Genomic DNA, 15,325 nt, shown 5'->3' on the forward strand with positions numbered 1-15,325 from the left:
AGAAAGAAAGAAATCAAAGACTTTTTAGAATTTAATGAAAATGAAGACACAACATACCCAAATCTATGGGACACAATGAAAGCAGTGCTAGGAGGAAAACTCATAGCCCTGAGTGTCTCCAAAAAGAAAATGGAGAGAGCATATATTAGCAGCTTAATGACACACCTGAAAGCCCTGGAACAAAAAGAAGCTAATGCACCCAGGAGGAGTAGAAGATAGGAAATCATCAAACTCAGGGCTGAAATCAATCAAGTAGAAACAAAGAGAACCATACAAAGAATAAACAGAAAGAAGAGCTGCTTCTTTGACAATATCAACAAGATAGATAAACCCTTAGCCAGGCTAACCAAAGGGCACAGAGACAGTATCCAAATTAACAAAATTAGAAATGAAAAGGGAGATATAACAACAGAAACTGAGGAAATTCAAAAAATCATCAGATCCTATTACAAACGTCTATAAGCAACACAACTGGAAAATCTGGAGGAAATGGATATCAAACACCATTAAAATTAAATCAGGATCAAATAGATCATCTAAACAGTCCCATAACCCCTAAAGAAATGAAAGGGTTATAGAAAGTCTCTCAACCAAAAAAACCACGGGACTAGATGGCTTCGGTGCAGAATTCTATCAGACCTTCATAGAAGACCTAACACCAATACTCTTCAAACTATTCCACAAAATAGAAACAAAAGGAACACTGCCCAGCTCATTCTCTGAAGCCACAATTACGCTGATACCAAAACCACACAAAGATCGAACAAAGAAAGAGAACTTCAGGCCAATTTCCCTTATGAATATCGATGCAAAAATACTAAATAAAATTCTTCCCAACCGAATCCAAGAACGCATCAAAATGATCATCCATCATGATCAAGTAGGCCTCATCCCAGGGATGCAGGGATGGTTCAATATAAGGAATTCCATCCATGCAATCCACTACATAAACAAACTCAAAGAAAAAAAACACTTTTTCAGCATTCATTAGATGCTTAAAAAGCATTTGACAAAATTCAGCATCCTTTCATGCTAAAAGTCTTGGAAAGAACAGGAATTCAAGGCCCATTCCTAAACATAATTAAAGCAATATATATAGCAAACCGGTAGCCAACATCAAACTAAATGGAGAGAAACTTGAAGCAATCCCACTAAAATCAGGGACTAGACAAGGCTGCCCCTCTCTCCATATCTTTTCAATATAGTACTTGAAGTTCAAGCTAGAGCAATTAGACAACATAAGGAGGTCAAAGGGATACAAATTGGAAAGAAGAAGTCAAATTATCACTATTTGCAGATGATATGATAGTCTACTTAAGTGACCCAAAAAACTCCACCAGAGAACTCCTACAGCTGATAAACAACTTATGCAAAGTGGATGGTTATAAAATCAACTCAAGCAAATCAGTTGCCTTCCTATACTCAAAGGATAAGCAGGCTGAGAAAGAAGTTAGGGAAATGACACCCTTCACAATAGCCACAAACAATATAAAGTATCTTGGTGTGACTCTAATCAAACAAGTGAAAGATCTATATGACTAGAACTTCAGGTCTCTGAAGAAGGAATTCAAACAAGACCTCAGAAAATGTAAAAATCTTCCATGCTCGAGGATTGGTAGGATTAATATAGTTAAAATGGCCATCTTGCCAAAAGCAATATTCAAATTCAACATAATCCCCATCAAAATCCCAACTCAGTTCTTCACAGAGTTAGAAAAGGCAATTCTCAAATTCATCTGGAATAACAAAACCCCATGATAGCTAACACTATTCTCAACAGTAAAAGAAATTCTGGAATCAGAATCCCAGACGTCAAGCAATACTAGAGAGCAATAGTGTTAAAAACTGCATGGTAGAGCGGGGAGAAGTCGGTGTGCTCCGGTAAATCCAGTGGGCCCCAACAGGAGCCTTCAGGTGCCTGCTTTGGGATATGAACAGCCTGGGCCACAGCACTCGGTCTCCAGGAAGTGCGGGAGACCTGGTGTGCACCCAGAGGCAGTCTGGGAGCTCACAGCACAGCTTGCTCCTGTGGCCTGGAGCTTAGGTTCCAGTCCTGAGGCCTCTGGCGGGAGCACTCAGATCTCTCCACTTCCGGATCCAGATCAGCCTGGGCAGCAACACCACATCTCCAGGTCCTGCAAGAGGCAAGAGGGGCTTCCGGGCAGCCAGCAGGAAGAAGTCGGTGTGCTCTGGTGAATCCAGCGGGCCCCAGCAGGAGCCTTCAGGTGCCTGCTTTGGGATCTGAACAGCCTGGGCAACAGCACCCTGTCTCCAGGCAGTGCAGGAGGTAAGCTGTGCACCAGAGGACACCTGGGAAGGGGCAGCTTGCACTGGTGAGTCCAGCATTGACAAGACCAACTAACACCAGTGAGAACTAGATGGCAAAAGGCAAACGCAGGAACGTCACTAACAGAAATCAAGGCAATATGGCAACATATGAACCAAATTCTCCTTTACCAGCATGTCCTGGATACCCCATCACACCAGTAAAACAAGATTTGGATTTAAAATCACTGGTCATGATGCTGGTACAGGAACACATGAAGGACATACTTAAAGAAATTCAGGAGAAAATGGATCAAAAGTTAGAAGCCCTTGCAAGGGAAACACAAAAATCATTGAAAGAAATCCAGGAGAATACAAAAGCCAATAATGAGGAAACGCAAAAAAACACTTAAAGAAATACAAGAGAACTTTGGTCAACAGGCTGGGGTCATGAAAGAGGAAACACAAAAATCTCTTAAAGAATTACAGGAAAGCACAAACAAGCAAGTGAAGGAGCTAAGCAAAATCATCCAGGTTCTAAAATCAGAAGTAGAAACAACTAAGAAAATTCAAAGGGAGACAACTTTGGAGATAGAAAGCCTTGGGAAGAAATCAGGGGACATAGATGCAAATATCAACAACAGAATACAAGAGATAGAAGAAAGAATGTCAGATGCTGAAGATACCATAGAAACGATGGACTCAACAGTTAAAGAAAATGCAAAATGCAAAAAGCTTGTAACCCAAAATATCCAGGAAATCCAGGACGCAATGAGAAGACCAAACCTAAGGATTATAGGCATAAATGACAGTGAAGATTTACAACTTAATGGGCCAGCAAATATCTTCAATAAAATTATGGAAGAAAACTTCCCTAATCTAAAGAGAGAGATGCCCATGAATATACAAGAAGCCTACAGAACTCCAAACAGACTGGACCAGAACAGAAATACTTCCTGTCACATAATAATCAAAACACCAAATGAAATAAACAAAGAAACAATATTAAAGGCAGTAAGAGAAAAGGGCCAAGTAACATATAAAGGAAGACCTATCAGAATCACAGCAGACTTTTCACCTGAGACTATGAAGGCTAGAAGATCCTGGGCAGATCTCATGCAGACTCTAAGAGAACACAAATGCCAGCCAAAACTACTATATCCAGCAAAACTCTCAATCACCGTAGATGGAGAAACTAAGATATTCCATGACAAAACCAAGTTTACCCAATATCTATCCACAAACACAGCCCTACAAAGGATAATAGGAGGAAAACACCAATACAAGGAGGGAAACTTCACCCTGGAAAAAGCAAGATAGTAACCTTTCATCAAACCCAAAAGAAGTTAACCTATCAAATTTAAAGAATAACATCAAAAATGACAGGAAGTAACAATCACTATTCCTTAATATCTCTTAACATCAATGGACTCAATGCCCCAATAAAAAGACATAGACTAACTGACTGGATATGTAAACAGGACCCTACATTTTGCTGCTTACAGGAAACACACCTCAGGGTCAAAGAAAAACACTACCTTAGAGTAAAAGGCTGGAAGACAATTTTACAAGCAAATGGTCTCAGGAAACAAGCTGGAGTAGCCATTTTAATATCAGATAAAATTGACTTTCAACCCAAAATCATCAAAAGAGACTCTGAGGGACACTTCTTGCTGGTCAAAGGAAAAATACAACAAGAAGAATTCTCAATCCTGAACATCTATGCTCCAAATGCAAGTGCATCCTCTTTTGTAAAAGAAACTTTATTAAAGCTCAAAGCACACATTGCACCAAACACAATAATTGTGGATGACTTCAACACTGCACTTTCTTCATGGGCTGATGAGGAAAACAGAAACTGAACAGGGGCATAATGAAGCTAATTGAAGTTTTGGACCAATTAGATTTAACAGATATATATAGAACATTTCATTCTAAAGCAAAAGAATATACGTTTTTCTCAGCACCTCATGGTACCTTCTCCAAAATCGACCATATAATTGGTCACAAGACAGACCTCAACAAATATAAGAAGATCGAACTAATCCCATGCCTCCTATCAGATCACTATGGAGTAAACGTGGTCTTCAATAGCAACAAAAACAACAGAAAACCCACATACACGTGGAAACTGAACAATATTCTACTCAATGATACCTTGGTCAAGGAAGAAATAAAGAAAGAAATTAAAGACTTTTTAGAACACAATGAAAATGAAGACACAGCATACCCAAATCTATGGGACGCAATGAAAGCAGTGCTAAGAGGAAAACTCATAGCCCTGAGTGCCTCCAAAAAGAAAATGGAGAGAGCATACATTACCAGCTTAATGACACACCTGAAAGCCCTGGAACAAAAAGAAGCTATTTCACCCAGGAGGAGTAGAAGACAGGAAATCACCAAACTCAGGGCTGAAATCAATCAAGTGGAAACAAAAAGAACCATACAAAGAATCAACAAAACCAGGATCTGGTTCTTTGAGAAAATCAACAAGATAAATAAACCCTTAGCCAGACTGACCAAAGGGCACAGAGAAAGTATCCAAATTAACAAACTTAGAAATGAAAAGGGAGATATAAGAACGGAAACTGAGGAAATCCAAAAAATCAGCAGATCCTACTACAAGAGCCTATACTCAACACAACTGGAGAATCTGGAGGAAATGGACAATTTCCTTGACAGATACCAAATACCAAAATTAAATCAGGACCAAATAGATCATCTAAACAGTCCCAAAATGCCTAAAGAAATAGAAGGAGTCATAGAAAGTCTTCCAACCAAAAAAAGCACAGAACCAGATGGTTTCAGTGCAGAATTCTATCAGACCTTCAAAGAAGAGTTAACACCAATACTCTTCAAACTATTCCACAAAATAGAAACAGAAGGAACACTACCCAATTCCTTCTACAAAGCCACAATTACGATGATACCAAAACCACACAAAGATCCAACAAAGAAAGAGAACTTCAGACCAGTTTCCCTTATGAACATCGATGCAAAAATACTCAATAAAATTCTTGCCAACTGAATCTAAGAACACATCAAAACGATCATCCACCATGATCAAGTAGGCTTTATCCCGGGAATGCAGAGTTGGTTCAATATACGGAAATCCATCAATGCAATCCACTACATAAACAAACTCAAAGAAAAAAAACACATGGTCATTTCATTGGATGCTGAAAAAGCATTTGACAAAATTCAGCATCCTTTCATGCTTAAAGTCTTGGAAAGAACAGGAATTCAAGGCCCGTACCTAAACATAGTAAAAGCAATATACAGCAAACCGGTAGCCAGTATCAAACTAAATGGAGAGAAACTTGAAGCAATCCCACTAAAATCAGGGACTAGACAGGGCTGCCCCTTTCTCCTTATCTTTTCAATACTGCACTTGAGGTACTAGCTCGGGCAATTCGACAACATAAGGAGGTCAAAGGGATACAAATTGGAAAGGAAGAAGTCAAACTATCATTATTTGCAGATGGCATGATAGTCTACCTAAGTGACCCAAAAAACTCCACTAGAGAGCTCCTACAGCTGATAAACAACTTCAGCAAAGTGGCAAGTTATAAAATCAACTCAAGCAAATCAGTGGCCTTCCTATACTCAAAGGATAAGCAGGCTGAGAAAGAAATTAGGGAAATGACCCCCTTCACAATAGCCACAAACAGTATAAAGTATCTTGGGGTGACTCTTACCAAACATGTGAAAGATCTGTATGACAAGAACTTCAAGACTCTGAAGAAGGAAATGGAAGAAGACCTCAAAAAAAATGGGAAAACCTCCTATGCTCATGGATCGGTAGAATCAATATAGTTAAAATGGCCATTTTGCCAAAAGCAATATACAGATTCAATGCAATACCCATCAAAATCCCAACTCAATTCTTCACAGAGTTAGAAAGAGCAATTATCAAATTCATCTGGAATAACAAAAAACCCAGGATAGCTAAAACTATTCTCAGCAACAAAAGAAAGTCTGGGGGAATCAGTATCCCTGACCTCAAGCAATACTACAGAGCAATAGTGTTAAAAAAAAAAAAACAAAACTGCATGGTATTGGTACAGTGACAGGCAGGAGGATCAGTGGAACAGGATTGAAGATCCAGAAATGAACCCACACACCTATGGCCACTTGATCCTCGACAAAGAGGCTGAAAACATCCAATGGAAAAAAGATAGCCTTTTCAACAAATGGTGTTGGTTCAACTGGAGATCAGCATGCAGAAGAATGCGAATTGATCCATTCTTATCTCCTTGTACTAAGCTCAACTCCAAGTGGATCAAGGACCTCCACATAAAACCAGACACACTGAAACTAATAGAAAAGAAACTGGGGAAAACCCTTGAGGACATGGGCACGGGGGAAAAGTTCCTGAACAGAACACCAATAGCTTATGCTCTAAGATCAAGAATTGACAAATGGGACCTCATAAAATTACAAAGCTTCTATAAGGCAAAGGACACCATCAAAAGGTCAAAACAGCAACCAACAAACTGGGAAAAGATCTTCACCAACCCTTCATCTGACAGAGGGCTAATATCCAATATATACAAAGAACTCAAGAAGTTAGACCCCAGGGAACCAAATAACCCTATTAAAATGGGGTACAGAGTTAAACAAGGAATTTTTACCTGAAGAAATTCAGATGGCTGAGAAGGACCTTAAGAAATGTTCATCATCATTTGTCATTAGGAAATGTAAATCAAAACTACCCTGAGATTTTACCTCACACCAGTCAGAATGGCTAAAGTTAAAAACTCAGGAGACAGCAGGTGCTGATGAGGATGTGCAGAAAGAGGAACACTCCTCCACTGCTGGTGGGATTGTAAGATGGTACAACAACTCTGGTAATCAATCTGGCAGTTCCTCACAAAACTGGGCATGACACTTCCAGAGGACCCAGCTATACCTCTCCTGGGCATATACCCAGAGGATTCCCCAGCATGCAATAAGGACACATGCTCCACTATGTTCATAGCAGCCTTATTTATAATAGCCAGAAACTGAAAAGAACTCAGATGTCCCTCAATGGAGGAATGGATACAGAAAATGCGGTATATTTGCACAATGGAATACTACTCAGCAATTAAAAACAATAAATTCATGAAATTTTTAGGCAAATGGTTGGAACTGGAAAATATCATCCTAAGTGAGATAACCCAATCACAAAATAATACAAATAGAATTCAATCACTGATAGGTTTATATTAATTAGCCTAGAAGCTCTGAATACCCAAGACTCAATTAGCATAACAAATGACTCCCATGAAGAAGTAAGGAGAGGGCCCTGATCCGGAAAGGTTTGATCCAGCATTGTAGGGGAGTACCAGGACAGAGAAAAAGGAGGAAGGTGATTGGAGAATGGGTGGAGAGAAGAAGGCTTATTGGGCATAGGGGGAGGGAGGAACTGGGAAAGGGGAAATCATTTGGAATGTAAATAAAGAATACAGAAAATAAAAAAAGAAAAAAGAAAAGAGAAAAAAAGAACCAAGCACTTGGCAGCACAGCCTCAGGGACAGCAGCCAACTTGGTGGACCCTGAGACAACATCTTCTCTCTGCAAATCAGAGTTCAGTGGCTCCAGCATATGAAGGGTAAGAAGAAAAACAGGTGACAAGAGGTGACAAGATAGGAGAGATGGAGAAGGCCATCTAGATGTATGGAAGAAGGTTCTATGTAGTAGTGACAAACTCTAAAGTGTATTTGTAAGGACTCTTCTTGTGGGAAGAGAACATTGAAGCAAAAGATGAAAAGCAATGCCAGTATAGTAATTTGGGTTCAGCAATGACAGGGATAAAATTAGGGACATTTCTCCATTTTTTGCCAGCTAAGTGGAGGAAAGTGCATGAATCTGAAAGTGTGAAAAGACAGAAATAGCCAGTACTATAACTGGAGGGGCAAATGCAACCAAATCCAGTGCCAAGACAACCCTATGCTGATATAGATGCCCCAATTTAGACTTAGACCAACATAGAAAAAAACTGCTACATAAACTATGGCCCACTGACTGAGGTGAGAATCAAGCTCTAGTTTCTTTAAGAATTTCCAACTTTTACTGATTTATCTCCCTCTAGACAAGTTGTCATAAGAACACATACAAGGTCCTACCTTTACTGAGGACCTTGTGCCTCACCACACACAAAGCTCCTTATCCAGGCGTCCAGCCATTGCATCTCCTCCATGGTAGAAGATGATGCTCTGCCTGTATTTGGAAGATACTTCTTTGGGCTTAAACAGCCTTACAGGGACTGTCCAGGAGTATATGGCAATCACAAACACACCAGGATCATTCTTGGATTAGACCTTGGAAAAACTGTAAAAACCTGGGCATAGCACAAATTCTCAGTTTCTCTAGTATGTTCCCTTGTAGTAGGCAAAGGAAAGAAGTGAGGCGTAGAAGAGTGTGAGGCAGGTGTGCAGATGCTGAAGCCACTTAGCTTACTCAGGTGTGTTCCCACCCTTTCTCACCTTCTTCATACATGTGCAAAAAGGTCATGAGGACATAACTGTCTGTGAATTCTTTTTAGCTGGGAAATAGTAACCAAACTTTTCTTCCCTAAAAGTCCTTATTGAATGATGGCCCTCTTATGATTGAAGTACTAGCCTCCAGCAAAGCTCACATTCAAACTCCATGGTTGCTGTCAGTGTCAACCGATGGGAAATGTTAGCAGAGATGATGTGGTATCTTCATGTGTTAATTAAGTTATTATGGGGTGGCTAGGATAAGAGTTTTCATGATAGGCTCCTGAGGAGTAAGGGTAGCTGGATTTTTTGTCGTTTTTTTCCTATGGGATATTTTATTTATTTACATTTCAAATGCTATCCCCTTTCCAGATTCTCCCCCCCCCCAGAACCCTCCTGTGCCATCCTCCCTCCTGCTCCTATGAGGGTATGCCCCCACCCACCTTCCCACTCCCACCTCCCTGCCCTCGCATTTCCCTATACTGGGGCATCAAGCCTTCCCAGGACCAAGAGCCTCTTCTCCCATTGATGCGCAACAAGGTCATCCTTGACTGCACATACAGGTGGAGCCGTGGGTTCCTCCATGTGTACTCCTTGGTTGGTGGTTTAGACCCTGAGAGCTCTGGTTGGTTGATATTGTTGTTCTTCCTATGGGGTTGCAAATTCCTTCAGCTCCTTCAATCCTTTCTCTAACTCCTCCATTGGGGACCCCGTGATCAATTCAATACAAGCATCCACCTCTGTATTTGTCAGGCTCTGGCAGAACCTCTCAAGAGACAACTATATTAGGCTACTGTCAGCATGCACTTCTTGGCATCCACAGTCGTGTCTGCTTTTGGTTACTGTATATGGGATGGATCCCCAGGTGGGGCAGTCTCTGGATGGCCTTTCCTTAAGTCTCTGCTCCACACTTTGTCTCTGTATTAGCTCCTGTGAGTATTTGTAACCCCTTCTAAGAAGGACCAAAGCAACCACACTTTGGTCTTCCGTCTTCCTGAGCTTCATGTGCTCTGTAAATTGTGCCTTGAGTATTCTGAGCTTTTGAGCTAATATCTACTTATCAGTGTGTGAATACCATGTGTGTTCTTTTGTGATAGAGTTACCTCACTCAGGATATTTTCTTTCCTTCTCTTTTTTTTTGTTAATTTCAAAATATGCTCTTTATTTACATGTGTTTTGGTTGATTACATGCATGTTTTATTTTTAAACAAGTGATTAGCAAAAATGCATCAAAGTTTTAAAATTGCAATTAACTATACAAAAGTATAGCTTACTTTTTAATGTTAAAAATATTCTGTTGCAGAATTCTTTGTGTACAAACATGTCTATGAAACCTGAGGCTAGGCATTTCATAAACTTTTTTGAGGGAATTATATCTAGTAAATAAGCCCCAGAGTGCTAAACTACAAGACTAAAGTGCTACTTCTTCACTTTCCTGAACAGGTCAACAGACCTAGAGGCAATGGCTCTAAGCTGTCACATTCCCCACCATAGCCTGGAAGAAGATGCATGGATGGTGCTGAGATTGCAACCACACAAGTCCCTTAACACTGGTGATGTCATGATCTGAGCCACATCATGTCTTTGAAACAGCATGGGTAGCTTTCCCTGAGCCTATGAACAAAGGAATTAAGAATTTGGATATGTGCTGATCTAACTGGAATAAAAGCACCTTAAAATAATTTGGGTTCTAAAGCTGAACCTGAAAACCTACAGGTGTTAAACTTAGTGAACCCAATCCTGTTGATCTTATTTTTAAAAAAAACTTTACCTGGCATTTTAGGTCCCTACATCTAAGACTAAGTTAAATATGTTGATGGTCTCATTTGAAGCAATTTAAAAAAATAAAAAATTATTTTTATGAGTATGAGTGTTTGCTTGCATGTGCAGGTTTGAACCTGGTGCACTCAGATGCCAGATCTGGAAGTGAAGTTACAGAGTAAAGCCATGAGGTGGGTTCTATGAACTGAACCTGGGTCATCGGAAGAGCATCCAGCACTCTTAGCCACTGAACCATCTCCCCAGTCTCTCAGGAGGTTCTTGAAAGCTGTAGGGGAAAATTAACCAGGCTAGATATTCCATGAAGTGCCGAAGGGGTGGGTCTCCACTTGTCAAGGTTCATCTTGGGTGAGCACGGGCATACTTTACCCATTGGCTGCTGCTTGGGCTGCAGGGAAGCAGGTGAGTGGGGAAGGCCTTGGGTGATGGGTGCTGAAGAGCGAGACACAGGTCTGCTTTCTCTCTCACTGGCTGTCTGAAGGAGACAGCTTTAATTTTTACCTTAGAAGAGAAGAGGCCAAAAATGAAAGTTGGGCAGGAGGAGAATTCTATAGGGAGTATTTGCTTCTATGTCTCATTTGCAGACACTTAATGACTGGAAGCCCTGGGGACTTAGGAGACCTTTACCTTAATGTATGCTTTCCTGCCTTAAAAACACTGGCACCAACTAAGAAGGAGAGGGAAGGAGGTGGCAGCTGGTCCAAGGACCTAGAGAGACTGCTTAGGGCTGGGGAAAAGCTTTGTCATCCTGGAGAGGGTAGGGAAAGCAGCTGCACTGTTTTATGAGAGGTACAGGATGAATCTGTGAAGGAAGCCACTTAAAAAGGAATGCAAATGCAAAAAGAACCTCCATTTCAGACTTACCTTTTCTACTTTGCTGAGTTGGCTGGCTCTCTGTATAAATAACCCCCCCCCAATGCATTCCCATAAAAGGAGAATAAAGAAACAAAAATTAATCCAGTGCTCATGGAGAATAGTTTTGCAAGGAAGGCAACTATTTGTGATGTGTGAATTTTGTGAAGAATTACCTATTCAAAGACTTGAGGAAGACTGAGCAAGTCAAGACTCAATGTGGAGGGTAGGCATGGTGCTCTGCCCTTAATTGCAGCAGAGGCAGAAGGAGCTGGATTTCTGATTTTTAGGCCAACCTGGTTTATACAGCTTCAGGATAACCAGGAGTACATAGAACCTGTCTATGTTAAAAGGTGATTTTGGTAGAGCCAGGGGAAGTCCCACATCCCTGAGTTTGTGACCAGGAAGACATTTGACCAGGAAGATATCAGTAGCTCCTGCTCCCCCATGCCCTTGCCTACCAGACTGAACTGGCAGCCCACATAGGAACCTTGCTACAATTCCTAGGTGGGTGCTAAGGAAAGGAGGGTCTGAAGAGGTTGACCTGCAGAAAAGCACAAATGGCCAATTCAAACTAGTCCAATCACTTCTGCATAAAGCTCTCAGGAACTTCTATAGATATCTCAAATTCCCAGAATTTAAGTGCTGTAGGAATTCAGCGCAGCTTAGAGTGCCTGGTCCAAGTTAGAGATAGCATGCTTTGGAACAGAGACATGGGAAAGATCTTTTTGCCAAGTCTTGTCAAGAACAGTATTTGGCAATGGTGGGAGGCCCCTTTTTCCTAGACACAGATCTCACCCAGAGGCTACCTATCCTTACCTGGCTGCTCTGTTCCACTTCCTGGTTAGGCAAGTACATGTGAAAAGAACCTTAATGATCAGGAACAGACCAAACTAAATTACACTTGGCAAAGAAAAGCTGTAGATGTCAATTTCTTGTATGTTACAGTGACCCAGGTAGGGTAGTTAGGTTTTGTTCCATATCTAACAATACAGCCCACAAGTGACACCCAATCCTCAAGCTACTTGACACTCAACAAGAGTCCAGTGGTCTGAGACCCAAACCTTCACACTTCCACACAAAAAGGATACCAGAAACTTAGGAAATGATGTGGAAACAGTGGTCTCATTGTACATTTGGGCTTGAGCAAGTATAACTCGGCCAATGTTGCAGATGCATAGGAGGCCCTGGTGGAGGACCCAGACTTCAGGAGCAAATATTGGGTTGCTGTAGCTGGCACTTGGGATAAGTGGGAGCAGTGGCCAAGAAGGGAGATGAGAAACATACTTTGCAGTTGCAGCTTCTAGCCCAAGGAATGCCTTTTAGGAAAAAAATCACAGTAAGAGTGGCTGAGTAGAAAAGGTTAGGGGACCTCTGTACAGAGCCATATTGGGGTATCAGGCCACATGGTAGGAACTTGGCATTGGCCAAGGACAAGGGCTTCAGGCAGGAATCTGACATTGGGGCATAATAGGGAAGTAAGTTACAGCAGGAATTTTTATCCTAGGGTAGAGTGCTCAGAGTGTACTTGGCATTGGTCAAGATGAACTTCTCCCAGCCCTTGCTGAGCATGGATTCCCATGCTAGTCAGGATCCTGCTCCACCTAGGGTGGAGTGCTCAGAGTGAAGGTGAAGTTCATTGTTCCTCCAGGTCTACCAATTCCTGAATTAAGCAGGTGATCCACCCAGCTGCCTGAGCAGTGGAGCCAAGGACTGCCAGAAGACTTCCCTGGAACTCAGCCTGGAGTCTGGGGGGGCGAGGGGCTTGCCAAAACTGTTAAAAGGTCTGACCTTGATTAAAGTTGGGACCTCTATCGGTAAACTATCATCCTGGCCTCATTCTTTTAGCCCCTTTCCATCCATCCCTCAGCTTCTGTTCCAGGAAACCAGTTCGTAGTAGCTACAGGCAGCTACAGAATATAACAGACCTCATGCAGGGGGAGCAGAGCAAAGCACCCGGGATACTTCCATTGCCCCTGACTATTCAGGTTGCACACCAACCACCTCAACCTATCTGAAAGTCTGATGAGCAAATTTGCCTCTAAAAGTACGGGACTTTGGTGATGCTGGCTTTTGAGTAGTTGAGTCCAAGGATAGAAAAAGATGCAGCTAAAGCTAAAAGCCAAGATTCTATGAAAGCTGTAGGTACAATAATTTATAATATTGATCATATGGAAATCATTAAGGGGGATTTCCATATTGTATCCAGGTATGTAATATGAAATGCTGGATGCTAGCCTATAACAAAATTATAAGCCAGGAGATGTCACTTCTGACACTGGTCACTTGAAAACAGTTCACTGTAAACTGAGTGTGGGCATTTGACTCTGGTACTATAAACAGAGGGACATAGGTATGAACTATTGGGGTCAATCAGGCTAAGGCCCTCACAGAAAATGTTTCATACTCCCTTGCCCTGCATAGAAATCCAGCTGGCCTGTCACAAACAGAGCACATTGGGAACAGCTTATTCCTTGAAACTGGATTTGTAATTTTCCAAATGGACTCTGCCAGGAGCCCCTATTCCCACCCCCGCCACCCCCTTTTGCAAGAGGATGTCACTACGAAACCAAGTCTGGTCTCAAACCTGTGACCCTGCCTGTCTCAGCTGGGACTATACAGGTGTATACTGCCACAACTGGGCTCCCATAGCACTTTTTAGACAAATAGAAATTTTCTTCTTCAACTGATCCCAGCTACTGGAGGGAAAGGCAGGTCCCCGCTCATTCTAAGGTTAGGTAGAATCCAAGAGCAGAGGAACAAAGCCATCCACCTCCATGCCTGAATGGACTTCCTGTGGGATGAAGCAGAACAGAGCAGGTAACAAGGCATTGTAGTGGCACTGCTGTGACAAGAGAAGGGAGAGTGAACTGTATAAGAATAGTCTGTGCTTTACACAGTGAATTCACGCGTTTCATGAATCCTCCTGGACGCAGTTATCTCTGGAAAAGTTGGACAGAAAGAACCAAAGACCAGCATGCATTTTCCCTCTACAAACACCTTCAGTTAGGGATCTCAAGTCCACAGAGCTGAGGCCCACACCAGCAGAAGGCCAGCCATGCAAGAGCTTCCTCAAACTATTTACAACTCCTACTGGCTCACTGGTTTCAGAAGTACAGGGAACTTATTTGAGATAAACGTTTGAAAATGCAGTAAGGCATTTTTCTTATGTAGACAAAGAGCCAAGGGGAGGAGAAGGGAAGCCAAAGTGTCTGTCCTAGCCATCCTGATGGGTGAGGACTGGTTTTGCTAAGAAAGGGGCTCTTCTTTGGAGCCATCTGAGGGGCCCAGAGAGACTCATTTGCCAGTGGGCTGAGGCCAGCAGCTGTAATGGAATCACACTAATCTTGCGGTATACTTGAGCAGTACCCTGGCCCCTGAGTTACACAAGGTCAGTGGAGGTTCAGAGTTAAGCTCCTGCTGGGTCTTACTGATAACTAGGAGGGCGAACAGAAGAGAAATGGCTCCTGAGCAGACCTCTCCATGTGTTTCCAATAGCTTCAACTTGGAAGATTTGAGAGCAAGTGTGAACTGGCACATGTGGCAGGGATTCCTCTGCTGTTGTTTCCAAAGTCTTTAGGATCCAAGATGGCCTTATTAAAAGAACAGAACCTGAAAAAGCCTTGCAGCAGCTGCCTCACCAAAGAGTGGCAACCAGTTGTGCTTCAGCCAATGAAACAACTGGCCTCACTTGACTCGGGATGCCAAGAGGATGTGTGGCAACAATAGGCTGTCAAGTCTGCACATCAACTTACGGGTCCATAGGTGGAGGAGGCACCCAAGCCCCATTCGCAGTTCTGGTCTCTAACACGTGTGCTTATCTTCCCTTTTGCTCGATGTGGAGGTGGCTGGGAGATGCTTAGGAAACTTCTGAAACCAAACCTGCAGGCTTATCCACTCCTTTTGGCATAGGGTGATATCAGGGTGCTTTGGTTGTCACAAGACCCAGACGCCTAGGATCTCCG

Source organism: Apodemus sylvaticus, chromosome 3 (assembly GCF_947179515.1).
Source record: "Apodemus sylvaticus chromosome 3, mApoSyl1.1, whole genome shotgun sequence".
Lineage (NCBI taxonomy): Eukaryota > Metazoa > Chordata > Mammalia > Rodentia > Muridae > Apodemus > Apodemus sylvaticus.